General features: G+C 34.2%; 1 long non-coding RNA gene across 1 annotated transcript; it reads right to left on the minus strand.

Moving 5' to 3' along the window:
* Window positions 1-1,678: 1,678 nt before the first annotated feature.
* Window positions 1,679-7,722, minus strand: LOC117335460. Its single transcript, XR_004534407.1, has 3 exons — window positions 7,379-7,722; window positions 2,465-2,610; window positions 1,679-2,205 (listed from the first exon to the last, which is right to left on the minus strand). It is a non-coding gene; the product is annotated as an uncharacterized LOC117335460 (long non-coding RNA).
* Window positions 7,723-10,281: the final 2,559 nt, after the last annotated feature.

Below are 10,281 nucleotides of genomic sequence, written 5' to 3' on the forward strand. Positions count from 1 at the left end.
GAATTATTTTTTCTGCTCAAAATAACCTTGCACAACATCAAATTATTTTGTAATACATGTACAATTGGATTTACCTTTTACTGATGGTGGACAAGCATTTCAAATGTCTTTTCACCACAATGCTTATTTTTGTTAGGTTTTTTGTATTTAATGAAATATATGGAGGAATTCAGTGTATTTTGTTTGATGTGTTACTCTTAATGTAATTATTTTACCAGAAATTTTTTTTTTTTTCAAACCAAAATATATCTTAAGTTTAATACAAATCATCTCTTTATATTGTTATTATATTTCCCATAACTTGAAACCAAATATATATCCTAAGTTGAAATTCAATTTTCTTTTTCAAAATAAAACCTTTAATATGTCTATCCCTGATATCAATGCGTAAAACTATTGAAGAGCATGGTACCAGTAATATGTGCTGCCTGTAATTCATGTTTTTGAAAATGTCTGAAGAAACTAGGATAAGTCCCGTGTCTTTCTGCTTGGAATCATTCACAGAACTTGTAAGCAGTAGTACAACACTTACTTGAAAACATGTCTTTCTGGTCTCTTCATGATCACGAGACATCTGTCTTCAGACTGATTTTGCAAAAGTAGCTTAAATGCGTTACTGCCAGCAAATGAGAGAGAGACAAGGTTCATACAAACTTTAAAATAGGCCTTGAAATTTGAGTGTCAGTTTGAAAAAAATTTACCTTGAACCTTAAAGAAGGACACATTGGCTGAAACACAATATGTGTATTTCAGGTCTTGAATTTCAATTCAAATGTCTTAAAAATGACAATTTAAAAAAATATTACCATGCATGAACCACTGAAAAAAAAATGTGGAAAAAATCCAGAAAACAAAGATTTGTTGAAAATGGGCGAAAGCACTAAAATCATACAAAATGAATTGCAAAATAATTTCTGGTCAAAACAAAACGAAAGCCACATGGCATACAAATTTACAATCCATCCTCTACAAAAACAAACACCAAAAGTACAAGGCCTTGCAGCGACTCATTTACCCATGGGTCAAATAAAAATAGTTTGTACATTTAATAGGAATTTACCATAGTTGTAAACGTACTGAATTTGACACACTCTAATTTTAATGCAAAACCAAATTAAAACAGATTAAGGAATTATGAATTAAACACCAACAACGAATGCTGTAGAAACCAATATAGACAAACTACACGTAGCACAAATCATAATTTAGCAGAATGTTTCCAGTGCAAAAAATGCAAAAATAAGATTACCGTTAAAAATGTACGTTTACATTATACACATGTTTTACAGGTTTATTGTCAATATCCCAGGGTAAATGAAACACTGTCTTCATCTTAACTTCAATGGCCTCAAAAAGGCCTTAAATTGTTTTAAAGCTTATGACATTAATATCTGTATGAACCTTGCATCAAGTTCATTGACAGTGTTTTTCCTGGCCATTTAGGGAAATTACCCACTAACAGAAAATGGGAATCTTATGTGCAGCAAAAGTGTAAAATTAGGATAAAAAATTGGGCTCATAGATTGCTGGATTTCATGTCATCACATTATTAGAGCCAGATTTTAAGATTTTGGATGACTTCATTGGGACAAATGAACATTCGACCCCAGACAGGAAAAACACTGAATCAAATATTTTTTCCTAATTTATGAATGTGCAGCATGAAAACAAGATTGACTACACTTAAAAGTTGCTTTAATAACCTTTTGAATGATGGAAATTAAACTTTAAATTTTTGCACGCACTACTAATTAATTTAATGCCCCTGGCTCCATTTAGTATCACCAAGATTAACTTTCATGCACATGCAGACCCTGCTATGTGAAAGGACAGTGCAAAATGCACAATGCTTTCTAGATATTCATTAACAGTTTCTTCAAAGTCTTCTGTCCTAAGCAGAATCATGATATTGGAGACTTAACAGTTTCTTGAAATGTACTATATCTTGCAAGTTCCATCCTAATCTTTGTAAATCCTCAGATTACACTGATCTTGTAGCATACACACGTAAATGTAGTGGTACTGCCAGGCATGTAGCATGTCTGTCAGTCTAGTGTAAAATATAGTGTACACAGTTACCACATACAAATTGTATAAGCACCAACTCCAACTCCATGTCTTTCATGATACACTTGTTGGAAATTCTTGAAAGAAACTCTCCATTCTATAACTCTTTCCATGTAGTTGTTCTCAGCTTTCTGCAGCCTTCAAGTAGAAAATAATAGATCCCCAATATAAAAATGAGTGATGAAAATACTATAATAACGAAATGAACCTAGAACTGCATATAATAAAATCCTAGAACTACATGTTTTGAACTGTAACCCGATGGCTGACTAATACACTTTTAACCTTGAACTATACGTACTGAGACATCCTTCAGGTGTCACCCTCTATACACAGAATGAATCTTAGCTATATATATAGTCTAGGAGCCAATTAAAACAATCAAGTGCTCATTTACTTTGACTGCAGCTGTCTCCCTCCTTAGCTCCTGTATGACGAGAGCCAGAGCCTCAGGGTTAACTCCACTCTCACATAGTCTTACACATGTGGTCAATGTCTCGGCATCAAGACCTGTGTTGAGAAGTCTGGATATTTCCAATAATGCTGCAAAATAAAACAATATGTCAATCACTGTTTGATAACAAGGCATCTCAAACAATACCAATCCCCTTGCTATTCAACAAAGACCAATGCACAACAAAAAATGATAAGAACAATATCTAATTATAATGTTGCTTATGAAAACGGCACTATACATGTGATACCGCAAAAAGAGATAGTTGTAAGAGTTTGAAGTAACAAAACTATATACATGTACCGTATTTGACCTAATACGGGTGCAGGGCGCGGGTAATTGACAGTGGGGGCGCCCTTATTCAGATTAGTTATTCTGAAGTTTTATGAAACAGACTATACCTTATAGCAGAATACCCAAGGTTGTGGAAACGGTAAAATATTCAGTCATGAAAATATTCCAGATGAAGATATCTATTCATTATCATATATTAAGCTTAAACATCATTTGAATACTCCTGTAAACTTGTAAACCATGCCAGCTGATCTTTAGACCAGAGAACGTGTGTTCCACCATTTATGTTCAAATGGAACCCCTTTGTGTTCTATTTATAGAAACAGGTGATTTCCCAGATCATATCAGACATTGTTTTCTTTGACCTAATAATTGATTTACAATGTCTTTTACTAGCTTTCTGTTCTGAACAAAAGTTATTTATCAACAAGAATGAAGCCTTTACTTTATCTTCAAATAAAGATGGTAAGTTATCATATGTATGTGTGTTTAGTTTTGGGTGCTCTTTGCACTGACATGTCATCTGTAGCCTGTAGGAATACACAAAATGTGGCGAAAACATGTGTTCCAGTTACTTAATTTGCCGAAGAAAATTGAACACATAAAGTAGCAAAATATTTCACATGAATTATTACTTTTGAACACCATTTTGACACTCAGTCAAAGATGTATTTCCTTGAAAAAAGGTAGGGGCGTCCTTATTAGGGCAGGCGCCCTTATTAGGTCAAATATGGTATATAATTGAAAATTATCAAAGTTCATAGAGGGACGACAATTAAATTCTATTTATAGTAAGAGTGGCCTCAATTTGGATTCCAAGAGAGTGAATTGCAAATTCATTTAAGACATCATAGCTGTAATACCGTAAGTGTATGAAGTTTAGGACAATCAGACCTTATTAAATTTCATTAAAATTGGTAGAGTCAGTATGTTAACATATATTTATAGTAGCAGACTATAGGAAGCTGGCCTGCAACCTCAATTTTGATCACTGGAGCTTGAAACCCAAATTTGCCAAAAAGATGGTGCATGGTCTACTTGTGAGACAGTAATTGTAGAAGTTCCATCAGAAATCTATTTACAGTAACAGTGGCCTCAAATTTTGAACCCAGTCTGGAGCAACCTGAACTCACATAAGAAATGATGGCTATTACGTGACCACAATGTTTAAATGTCTGTAGATACGATATGTTGTTCATTTTCCGAGACCGACCGATCTAACTTAAATCTTCTCGTACATGCCAAGCTTTAATCGGCTCGTATGCCAAGTTCGAACTATTCGAAATGTGGGTCTGTATAAATCGGCCGAGTTCGAACTATTACTGGTCAAAAAATTATTGTTTTTCTAGAAAAAAATGTGTGTTCAAACTATTCGTTTGTTCGAACTAACCGGAGGTTTACCGTATGTATTTATATCAAGTTTCTAAGCAAATCGAGTAATGACTGAAGTCTGTTGAGCATGTAGGTCTTCCATTTATAGTAGCAATGTCTTCAATTTGACCCAATTTGGCTGAAACCCAAATGATATATAGTGAAAGTCATAGTAAGTGTATGAAGTCTCAGGAAAATTGGATCATTAATTAATGAAGTTGGTGAAGCATACATGGACATCATGAAACTATTTTAAGTAAAGTAACCACAGTTTTTACCCCTAGCAACTGAAATGTGTATAACTTGTACTAGAGTTGATGGCTGAGAAGTGCATGAAGTTTCAGAAAAACTGGGTCATTAATGAAATCTGTAGAGCAAGAACAATTTCTGCAATTTTCCAAATGCAAAATTTTGCATCTTGCACATGGCAAAGTTGATTGGGTTGCATCATTTCTTGATAGAATTAATGTGTCTACAGACATGTCCCGACTTCAGTCTGTATTACTACTTAAGTCACGCAACTTGTAGGAATTTGAAGTTAATGCAACCAGAAAGACAACATGACAAACTTAAACAGGTTAGACAGAATTAACGACATGTTAACTGACCAAATTGAGGATGCAAAAAGGCAGTCAAGTCTTGCAATAGGATTATGATAGGTTGTCACTAACTCTGGCCCTTGCTAAATCTACTATGAGTGTTGCTTCTCTATTTCTCTATTTACAGAATATCCTTGTCAGCACTTAGTGCAGATGTACGTACAAGACAGACAGATGGGAAACTATAGTAAGCCTCCCCCTTCTGTATCATTGGTAAATAAACAATATATTACATTGAAATTTTATCTTATAGCTTTTTACTGCCTTTGCATATATCAAGTTCAAGTTCAAGTTCTTTATTACTTTAAGTCAGCTGACTTATCAGTTATAACATATATACAGAACAACATAATACAAAGACAACAACAGTTATACACGCGTACGCACACACTCGCACACACCGCCACCGCCACACACACACACACACACCGCCACACACACCATCACATACAGTGGAGAGTAAACACTAAGTCGCAGTAATCAGCTCAGATCTCCTTTTGTTTGCTTGTAACAAATACTTGCCAAGATTTCTTATTTCCGACAAATTCTCACACGTAAGAAGTTGAATTAATTTATACATGCTTGGATGTCTTGCATAATATTTCTTAATCAATTTTATCCTTATGTCAATATAACAGGGGCATTTCAAAATGAAATGGAACTCATCTTCGACATCATTCAAGTCACATAATGTACATAATCTGTTTTGTCTTTCGATTCTGTTATATCTGCCACACTCGATATTTAGCTTATGTGCAGACAATCGAATTTTACATATTTGCTTTAAATAAATTATATTTACAGATTTTGATAAGTAATACTGGAGACCAAAGTTACACACATATTGGTACAATGCTCCTTTCGGAGAAGATTTAATTTTTTCAAAACATTCTTGTCTAAATATGTCACAAAGACGTTCTTTTATGATATAAAAAGTGTTATTACTTACACTGGAAGATTCCCACACATTTCCAAGACCAATTCTGTATAATTCTTGTTTTACACTCATTAACCATATGTCATTATTACAAAGCATATCGTCATAGCATGACCTAAGTATACAATTTTCTACATTTCTCAGTTTTATCCAATATTTGAATATTCGAAATTTTCTAATAATTTGTAAGGGATATCTTCCCAGTTCATAATACACCATAACATTACTAGTTTTATTATGTAATCCTAGTATTTGCTTGCAGAATCTCACATGCAGTTTTTCAATATCCGGAGCGGTATGGAAGCCCCAAACTTCTGCTCCATAATTTAAAACACTATTTACATAAGTATCAAATACTGCTAATTTTGTTTCAATATTAAAATAATTTTTCCTACAAACATTTAAAAGTGCAAACAATGCTTTTCTCCCCTGGTCAGCAACTTGCTTCTGAGTTTGTTTGAATTTCCCGTTAAAATTTAATAGCACACCCAGGTAATTAAATTGGTCGACAACATCCAATCTATTTCCTTCGTATGTCCATATTTCATTCCCTCTTAGTATCCCTCCATTTCTAAACACGACAATTTTAGTTTTCCCAGTATTTACCGTCAAATCCCATTTTTTTGTGTACTTGGCAAGAGAGTTTAACATTGTTTGCAAACCCTCTGGTGTTTCAGATCATTCATAACTTTGACTGTACCTGTTATATAGTATCAAAAGCATAAGTATTCTCCTATTATACTATTTAAGTCATTTTCATTTGATCATACTTTTAGCATATTTGTTTTTAACATTTACATGTTCGTTAGAAACTTTGTGTTTTGATTAAAAATCACATAGCTACAAAACCATCATTAATTCAGACATTGCCCTTTCTGCCCTGCAGGAAGGGTGTAAGAAATGTACCTGCTGCACCATTACACGATATCGTAAGAGGCGACCAAATCTAGGATCTTATCTAAACAACATTCTTCTTCCTAATGTCCTAATGCAATCGGTGGCAGTAAATTGTATAGCACATTTTTTGCATATAGGGAGGCATTTCAATCTTCAAAAATGCTCTTATCAGACATGTCTTTAGAAAAAATAGTCCAACCGTAGAGGTTGGAGGTAAAATATTTAGAGCTCCAAACTCTACTATTTAACCATTTGTCTCAAAAACATTCCTCTTTCAGTGCCAAGACGTGTAATAAGAGCGAAGCTCTTTACCGTTAACATGCATGTATGTACAATATTCTAGTCCAACTTCACATAACGTCCTGCGGGATGGTACAGTCTATATAACTGATATGTCTGATATGCCCTGATATGCCCCAATATGTCTGATCTATGCAAGCTTTATTTGTTCTCCTGGAACTTGCATTTTATGCTTGTTTTGTCGAAATTAACAGGTAGCTCAACAAATTAAATGTCAAAATCAAGACCCATGGATTGCAATGATACATATTAACAATTGGCCAAGTTACTTCTGTTTAATTGCATCAGAATAGTGATTTTTAATCTGAATAAATATCACTTGATTTACTATTTACATGAACCTTAAGCTGCTACATGATTTACTTGTGGAAAAGGGAATTATTTATGAAAAACCTAGGCCTACTGCATACAATGTTATCGGACACACATTGCCGATGTAGTAGGCCTACAAACTAAAACCTAAGAAATGCTCCAGGGCATATTTTGACGGGCCGTATTGTGACACGTAGCCAGAAGAAAATCAAGATGGTAGCTTGTCAAACAAGTCTGGAAAAAATGTTATCCGATTAAATTATCTGTTTTCAATCGTTTTTAAGATGTATATGTCCCATTTACACATTTGCTCCCCTGTCCACCAAGTGAGTCCATGTCCGCAGTTTACGTGTTCCTGCTGTTGTTCTATTACCAAATTTGGTATTTTGCATCGTACAGTAGGCCTACTGCCAGTACTGGAATGTTCTGGAAAGTCTCCATAAAAAATCTAGATTTAGGCCTTCTGTAGTGCTATTGTCAGAATTATTACATATTTATATTGTCCTGATTGCGTAGAACACACACACACATATATATATATATGATAAATGCTGCAGTGATGAACCTACAATCCATAGTTTCTCGAGCAGAAGAGACCCTTCGTTTCCCTGCTTGATTTGAATCCGCCATCTTCTAAAACACGCACGCATAAAACGTGGGTCTCACCGACAAGAGCCGACAAGAAACTAGATTTACCGACAAGAGCCGACAAGAAGTTAGAATTACCGACAAGAAGCCGACAAGAAAGAAAATGAGAGATAAAATAGTTTTTATTTATTAATACAATGTATGATTTGTTCATTTTTTCTATTTAGGAATATTTTGTGGTCTATAATGGTTGTGACAGGTAATATTGAGCCGACAAAAAATAATGATTTACCGACAAGAGGCTGTAATTACCGACAAGAAGCCGATAGGAAAGAAAATGAAATACAAAATAGCTGCTTTCTATTTTTTTTTTATCAGTGTTTGATTTGTTTATATACATGTATTTTATTTTGGATTGTTTTGTTGTCTAATGTAATGTTGGCGACAGGTAATATTGAGCCGACATGAAAAATAGATCTACCGACAAGAGGCTGGAATTACCGACAAGAAGCCGATAAGATAGAAAATGAAATACAAAATAGTTGCTTTTTTAATTTATTTATTAATACAATGTTTGATTTGCTTATTTTTTAATATTTTTTTTCATATTTTTGATTGTTTTGTTGCATGATGTAATGGTGGTGACAGGAAAACTTGAGCCGACTAGATCTACCGAGTGTGGAACCGTTGTATGAGTCGCATTTTCATTCACCAAAATGTCTAATAACGTATCTGTGGCTAGAAACTTGCCCTCTAGTTTATTCTGATTTGAGGCCATATCTTTTGATGCCTCTTTTGTGTATGAAGGGATTGCGTGATTTTTATGACTTTTGTCCATTGTATGAGACTGGTCTATTGCATTAGACTCCGCGCAAGACTCTTCTTTTGTGTAAAAAGGGATTTCGTGAGAAGTTCTGTCAGATTCCGCTTTCATTGAATAATCGACAGACTTTGCCAGCGTTTCATCAAATATTGTCGGACAAGCACCGACTGACTCTTTGAGTGTGCTGTTCAGAGGTGGAAATTCACTCATACTGTCAATATCAATTATCGAAATATCAAGTCCCGGTTTGATCAGAGCAGAGACCTATATACTAGTATGATAGGTCTCTGATCAGAGGGACAAAGTGGTCGGGAGTCCATGTTTTCTTACTCCCAATGCTGGAGCTAGACCACAAAATCGCTACAGGTTCTCTGCTCATTGATTTTAAAGGCATAAATGTGGTATTCAAAATACCGACCGTTTTATCCATTTACTGGTGGATACACGGATTGAATCGGACAATCAGTACTTCCGATGAGAATGACTTGTTTTTTGCGGCATCTCTACAGGCTTCATCGTAAGATGGCGAGACAAGACTTATAGACGAATGGTCATTAGTATCGTACAACGATTTGTTCTGGACCATCTCTATACAAGTCAATACTCTAAGCATGGACGATAGACTCTCATTGCCAGTACTGTCCATTGACAAAGCATTAAAGAGACAGTTTCCATTACCTGATACTTTTACAGGTTTTCTGTCGTTAACCGACATTATATGCTCATCCAAATAGTAAATATGTGTTTTCACTGCATAGGAAGCCAGCCAGTTAAGTGTATACAGGTGCATATGAACTTGGTGTGTTGTTGTCATTGTGTAAGATTTCGCTGGTCATTATTACTCTTGGCAGACATTTGTGTATACAAGTTACCCGTGGGCGCGTGTGTCCCCTAAGGTCAATCGGCACGTGGCCCATAGGTGAAGGTACGATATTATAATTTCTAAATATGGGCCCGCCCACATCGCCAATTACTATTTTTCATTATCAGGTAGTTAGGGTTTGAATTAATTCATTGTAACAATTTCTAATAATCAACCTACACGAACTTATATAAAATAAAAATATATCGTGATTTACTTTTTTTTCCTTAAATTAGTACGAAATTTGGAATATATTGGTAGTTATTATAATCAATACAAAATAAACATTGAAGTTATTCCATTATCATATCATTTAATAAATTTCTTTTAAATATATACATGTAATTAAATTGTTAATTGTTCAATTTTTCCAGTACATATTATTTAATTAGTATACACGAATAAATAATCTTTCTATTCTTTCTTGTCGGCTTCTTGTCGGTAATTCTAACTTCTTGTCGGTTCCCGTTCAATGCAGTGAAATTATTAGAAACTAAGATACAGAAACAATTGTATCAATCATGTAATTAAATTAGTATAAATCAAGAAATAAAAACGATCGTATTGTTCATTTTCTTGTCGGCTTCTTGTCGGTAGACTAATTATAACCTCTTGTCGGCAAATCATTTTTTCTTGTCGGCTTAATTAACAACAAAACAATCCAAATAGATAATAAATAATTGATAAATGAACAAATCAAACATGGTATTGATAAATAAAATGTGTTTTATCTTTTATTTTCTTTCTTGTCGGTAATTCCATCCTCTTGTCGGTATA

Source organism: Pecten maximus, chromosome 10 (assembly GCF_902652985.1).
Source record: "Pecten maximus chromosome 10, xPecMax1.1, whole genome shotgun sequence".
Classification (NCBI taxonomy): Eukaryota; Metazoa; Mollusca; class Bivalvia; order Pectinida; family Pectinidae; genus Pecten; species Pecten maximus.